Source organism: Amborella trichopoda, chromosome 13 (assembly GCF_054954075.1).
Source record: "Amborella trichopoda isolate Santa Cruz 75 chromosome 13, AtrichopodaSantaCruz75HAP2 v2.0, whole genome shotgun sequence".
Classification (NCBI taxonomy): Eukaryota; Viridiplantae; Streptophyta; class Magnoliopsida; order Amborellales; family Amborellaceae; genus Amborella; species Amborella trichopoda.
Genome location: NC_142348.1, coordinates 43,792,904 through 43,799,539, shown reverse-complemented (window position 1 = coordinate 43,799,539; position 6,636 = coordinate 43,792,904). Strand labels below are relative to the sequence as shown.

Genomic DNA, 6,636 nt, shown 5'->3' with positions numbered 1-6,636 from the left:
TCTGAACTCTCTCTCTCTCTCAACCCTCATCAAAAGTGTGGACTTTCTCTCTCAACCCTCATCAACCGTCGTCAAAAGTGTCAACTTTTTCTCTTTTCTCAACCCTCATAAAAACTCTCATCCAAAGTGTGGGATTTCTCTCTACACTCGTAAAAACTCTCATCCAAAGTGTGGGCTTTCTCTCTGCATCGCAGCTCATCACTGCAAACCAAAAAAATCCTTATCTTCTTTCTCTTTCAAGAGTTATAGAAATGGCTTCTAATGGTGGAGACGTGGCTTCAACCTAATCAATATTAGTGCCGAATTTCTCTTTTCTCTCCCCCCTTTATTGGATGTGGGCGATCATTAAAGGCCTGAGTGCTTGTAAATGAATTACATAATAGAACATGAACTCAATGAGAGTGTAGTCCCGTGTGGACCGTATTAAGCAAACGATGTTTGTTGCTACTAGATTGTGCTTAACGTGTTAAGTTAGTCTGGTTGAAGAAAACTCATGTTACTTAGGAATAGAAAAACAAACGATAAGGGTTAGATGGGTCATCCCCTGATGAGATCGGAGTACGCCCGAAAGAGCGAGCCGAGTGACTGTGTGACCCTTGTGTGATGGAGATTTTCAGAGACGGGGCCAAAGCTTCATCTATGTGCCATCACACGGCAAGCATATTGATAGCCATTTTTCGGAAAGCGAACCACATTTCAGAGTGAAGCGTGTGTATGTACGAGAGATACCGCATATGCACCATCGAGCAATGGATTACATCAGGTTAGGATAACCTAGGTTTCGTCTCCAGGGGACCTAAAATCTATATACTGGGACTGCGACCTCTTGTCCATTGTCTAGACTTTGTTGAGCCACTAATGATCCCTTGCATGGACTGTGGGTCGTGGGCAATGCTGGATCGGTTTTAGAAAGCATATGTGGTCTGTTGTTCACAATTGGAAATGGAGTGCCCCCAGTGCATTTATTCTTAGACTATATGGATCATTTTCCTATCAAAGAGTTTAATTTTCTTTATTTTAATAATATATAATTTTTAGAATTGTTATTTGAATTTTTTTAAATCTCTGGATATTTTATTTATCAAATTTGGATTTATAAAAACAGATAAATTAATTTTATATTAATCTAAATATTTAAATATGGATTTATGAATTTTTAAAAAATAAAATATTATTTTAAAATTACATGGGAGGCCCAATAGGTCTTTTGGGCCTATCATAGCAAATTAGGTGAGGCCTATTATGTGCGACAGTGGCACGCCCCGCTTAGGGAACTTTCCTCTTTATGTGATCAAGTTCTAAAGCTTGATAAATAAGAAAGTGTTGTTTTAAGAAATGTAAAGCCTTGAGGAAATTTTGAATGAAATTTTGGTATGTATGAGAAGCCTTGTGCATAAAATAATAAATGAATATACTAATTTTTTATTTGAATTAATTGATGGGAAAATGATTTAGGAAGTAAGGGATAATGGTTTTAGCACCTTCCATAGGAGGTTGATGACCCATTTATGCAACGGAAAGCTCATATCTCTTACCCCACAAGTCACTCTAGATATTTAATCTCACATGCATGGCAAGCAAAGGAAAACCCCAAAAAACCCTAAATTTATTCAATTATTATAAAAAAGGGCCGTACCCTACCCAAATCTCTACACTTTGAAAACTTACCATTTCTCTCTTATCTAACTAAGAGGGGCACACCCCACTTTAGAAAGTTTCTCTCATCCATCTAAGTGGGGGACATGCCCCACTCTAGCCAATTTCTCTCTCTCATCTAAGAAAGTTTTTCTCTCGCTTAAGATAGCCAAAAGGGGCACACCCCACTCTTTCTTCTTTGATATCTCTCTCATGATGGTTGTCTCATCTCACATTAAGGCTAAGTTTATAGGGTGTGGTAGACAGAGAAGCATCTCTCAAATTAGGTTTTCAAGTGGGTCACTATGGGTTTGAATTTTGTGATCAAAGAGGGTCATGTTGAAGGTTGACCATTAGATCTCGTGTCATCAGATGGTGCTGACTTGGTATGAGGTGTAAGAAGCTCGGTTGAAGTATTATCTGACACTCTCTTTTGTTTTTTGCATATTTATTTATTATGCCTTGTGTTCCCAAGAATAGATTGTGTCTTTTCTTTGTCATTGAAAGAAAGGTTTTGAGTGGCTTCAAGTTATTAAGATCCTAATTGTACTCTTTCTTTTATTTTATTTGAAATCCTTTTATTGTAAAAAGAAGAAGAAAAAGAAAAATAATAGAAAAAAGAAGAAAAGATTATATACTTCAGCTAGATTGTACGAACCCTTGCTCTCTCTTTACATTGTAAACCAAAAAATCCTCACCTTTTTTTTCTCTCTGTTGTAAACCAAAAAATCTTCATTTTTTTCCTCTCTCAAGAATAAAATCTTCATTTTCTTTCTCTCCCAAGAATAGCAATGGCTTCCAATAGTGGAGATTTATTTAGCCCAAATTAAAACGGTAGCAATAGCTTCCAATGGTGGAGATTTACTCAACCCAAATTACAAATTTAAGTAACACTCATCACAAATTACAAATTTAAGTGACGGGAGTTGGTTTTTTGCTGTCACATATTTACTCAGCACAAATTATAAATTTAATTAACACTCATCACAAATTACAAATTTAAATGACGGAAATTTAAATGACGGAAATTGGTTCGTTGGTTCTAACAGTAAAATAACAAAATTGCTATTATTGCGGTGGATAACTTAAAAAATGGATTGACTATATAAATAAATGCGGTTATTATGGCTGATAACTTTTAATAACCTTAGAAAATGGATTGAGTATACAAATTTAATAAATGGATTGATCCTACAAATTTTGAATTAAGCCTACAAATTTTGACATGATGATGGGCGGAACTTTGTTGATTGCATAAGTTTTTCCCATTCTCCGCCTGTCTACTACCAGTGCATTCTCCTACCATCTACCTTTGTTGATTGCATAGCCAGTTTCTTCTAATTCTACCTTTGTTGATTGCATAATACGCATGCCCAACTTCTCCCCCATCTTCTTCAAGTATAACTCTATTGTCTACGCATGCTCAACTTCTCCAATTCTATATCTCTGTAATTCTCTTAATCCCTTTCCCATCTTCTACGAGTACAACTGTATTGTTTACCCATGCCCAACTTCTCCCATCTTCTACAATTACAAACCTATAAAGAAAATAAATGTAATTGAATATACTGGATTGTGCAAGAATCTTGTAACATCAACCTTTGAAGTTTTGAATTCCTTTGAAGTTTTGAAGTCTATGGATTCTATTGATCATTTTATGGGTATCCTATTGAGTATCCTCAAAATAAAGAGGTATATGAGATCCCATTGATCAGGTTGAAGTGTATGGGATCCTATTGAGCATTGTCAGAGGTTGAAATTTGCATCCTCAGAATGAAGAGTATTGGATTTGCTATGATGAAGGAAGATTTTGATGTTTGATTATCAACACTTATGAATCTCGTATGAACATTGATGATGATCGTATTGTCAATACGGAAGCACTCAAGGGAGAGTGGTTGATGGCCTTATGCGAATTGATGATGGCCTCATGCGAATTGATGGCCTTATTTGATTAATGGAAATCAAGAGAGGGATTTGGGGAGAATCATGGGGCGAAAGCACTTAAGAGAGTAGTTGATGGCCTTATTCGATTAATGGAAGTTAGAGAGGGATTTGGGGAGAATCATGGGGAGAGAGAAGTTGGGGAATATCATGGGGAGAGAGTGGTTGATGGCCTTATTCGACTGATGGAAGTCGAGAGAGATATGTGGAGAGCCATGGGGAAAGAGAAGCTAGGGAATATCATGGAGAGAGAGTATGAGGTTTAGAAATAGCGTGTCTGCTTAAGAGTTGTTTAGGCTAAAAAAAATAGGGTCAAAATGAGGAAAATTGGTTAGGGGGTTAGAAGATATGATACCTAATATGTCCGTAGCTCAATATATGTTTTGAAACATTGGGCCTTTTGAGAAATAAAACTAAGATATATTTTAAAATATTAGGTCTATTAAGAAATAAAACCTTAAAAACATAGGGTACAAGTCTATTTCCTTTTGAATTCTACAGTTAGTTTTTCGTATTAAATTTTATTTCTTAGATTCCAAGCACTTTTTGTTCTTTTTTTCTTTCCTTTTTTTGAATATGGACACCTATTTTCTAGATTAAAGTACATCTAATTATATTGATTGGGACGTTTAATTTGGTAGGAATTCCATATTAGATTTCTAATAGATAATTTATCGTAAAATAGCTTTAATGTTTTATTTTTTAATTTCTCTCTTTTCGATTTCTTCACTTTTCTTTATTTTTAAGTGGAGATAGACATGAGAGTTTTTAGCTAATCATTATTAGATTGCAAATTTTTAAATGAAAGTTAAACAGTAAGGTGTTATATTTACTTCTTATTTTATTTTAAAAGCTTGAGATATTATTTAAATTATTATTTAATTATATAATATTTATTTTTTGTTAAAAATTTATGTTTAATGCTATTTTTTGAAATTTTAATTATTTTTATTCTTTTTTAAAAATAGATACCTATTTTATTGACAATAAAGTATTTGGTTAGATAGAATCGAACCCTCATTCTGGCAAGAAATCATATTCCTAGTTTATTGTAGATTAGTTTAAATAACGTTTTTTAGCATTACTTTTCAAATAAGTATCACTCTCGTTTATTTCCAGTAAAACTAAATTAGATGATAAATTAGATGGATTTTTAATGAGATATATAAGATAACATGTTTCTAGCTTATTGTAGATTAGTTTAAATATTATTTTATAGTATTGCTTTTCAAATAACTATCACTCTAATTTATTTATATTAAAACTAAATGTAAATGATAAACTAGATGGATTTTAAATGAGAGATATATAAGATATTTTTTTCACTAATAATATTGAATTTAAATTAAGAACCTATCTAAATGACTTTCGTGATAGATTTTTGAAAAATAGGAGGGAAAGAGAAATATAACACAGTTAAATTGTATTTTATACCACCAAAAAACCGTTCATGAATTAATGAAAAAAAATGGAAAACATATCATTGTTTACGAACTAATTTAATAAAAGATTATGTAAAAGCTAAAAAAATATTAACTTCTATTACCTATGGAACAGCGTAATCGATCTCCTCGGATGTTTCAAGTAAAGATTTTCTCAGCCTCCACATTAATTATGGATGTATACCTTTGAGAATTATATCCCTTAAGAAAACTTATACAAATGTTTTTAGCATTTCAAGATTCACTTGAATCATCACAAAAGTATTTTGCGATTCATGTCGGATGTAAGATGTCGTATAGATTCCTGGAAAAATATGCATGCTACATAAAATTAGTGTTATACGGACAAGAAAACTAGTGTTGATATCTAACACATATCATAGTGTCTAATAGTTTTTTTAGAAAAATAAATTATTCAAGATATGTCCATATAAATATTATTATATATGTAACATTTTTAATCGATTTATAAATAAAGGACCTGATTTTGGTGAGTCAACGGACTCATTAAAACATGTGAGTCCTCTTATGCATGAAATGTCCATCTTAAAAATGGATGTCAAAAAAAAAAGCCAACAATAAAGGTTAAAATGGATGGTCGAAAAATAGAATATATGGTCGAAATAAAGAATATAAAAACTATCCTTTTTTTTTCAAAAAAAAAAAATCAAGATTCATTATCATCATCAAAAAATCCCAAAAATTTGGATAAAAAATCTATCTTGGAATTTGACGTAGAGAGCACATCAATATGTGAGACGGCCGAGTCACCAAATACTTCTCCGTGAATAGACCTTCCTCTTTTCTCACGTGTAAGGATCGGTGCGGCGGGATATATTTTCATGTTCTTACTCATGTCCAAGTCCCACTCATGAACTCTGTAAAAAATTTAATGTACGACATTTGTTTAGGTATATAATTAGAAATTAATGTCACCTATCTATACTTTTTTCTTTTTTAGTATTTATTACGTAATTACATAAGGGATTATCCGACTATTTATCTTTTGTACAAAGAGGTCACAATCATTCCTACTTATTAGATGCTAAATTGGATAGATTGGGATGAGTCACGAAATCCAATTTTTGTTTTTAGAACTTTATATTTATTCAATAACATTTTATAACCACCCATTCTAAAATTTAATAGATAAAAATGATTGTGACTTTTATGTATAAAAGATAAATAGTCTCCTTGTAGACGGTCCCTTTACATAACGTTATCTTGAGCAAGAGAGTCATTTATCTCGTGGAATACATGACTTAATCCTTGTCTCATAGATTTTTTTATTTAAAAAATAGGAATATACCCTACTTGAAAGCCCATCTATTTATTGGGCACCTACCGTACATTCTCTTTTAATTTTGTATTAAGATGACATTTTTTTTAAAATGGAACATCCAAAAGATATTAAAAAAGGCAGGGCCCACTGCATTTAGGTATTTTTGTTTTAATATAAAAATTATATTAATATATAATTTTGCAAAATATTCATTATTGTATAATGACTGTTATATAATGAGTATATTACATAAATAGTTTATATAAGATTGCAACTTTAAGATGTAAAATTAAAGGTACATTTCAAAAATCCATCATAAAAAGTTGTTTGGGA

At 32.0% G+C, this 6,636-nt stretch overlaps 1 long non-coding RNA gene across 1 annotated transcript; it reads right to left on the bottom strand.

Annotated features, from left to right (window-relative positions):
• Positions 1-2,429: 2,429 nt before the first annotated feature.
• Positions 2,430-5,198, bottom strand: LOC148779248 (uncharacterized). The gene is made up of 2 exons (XR_016046900.1): positions 5,126-5,198; positions 2,430-3,173 (listed from the first exon to the last, which is right to left on the bottom strand). It is a non-coding gene; the product is annotated as an uncharacterized LOC148779248 (long non-coding RNA).
• Positions 5,199-6,636: the final 1,438 nt, after the last annotated feature.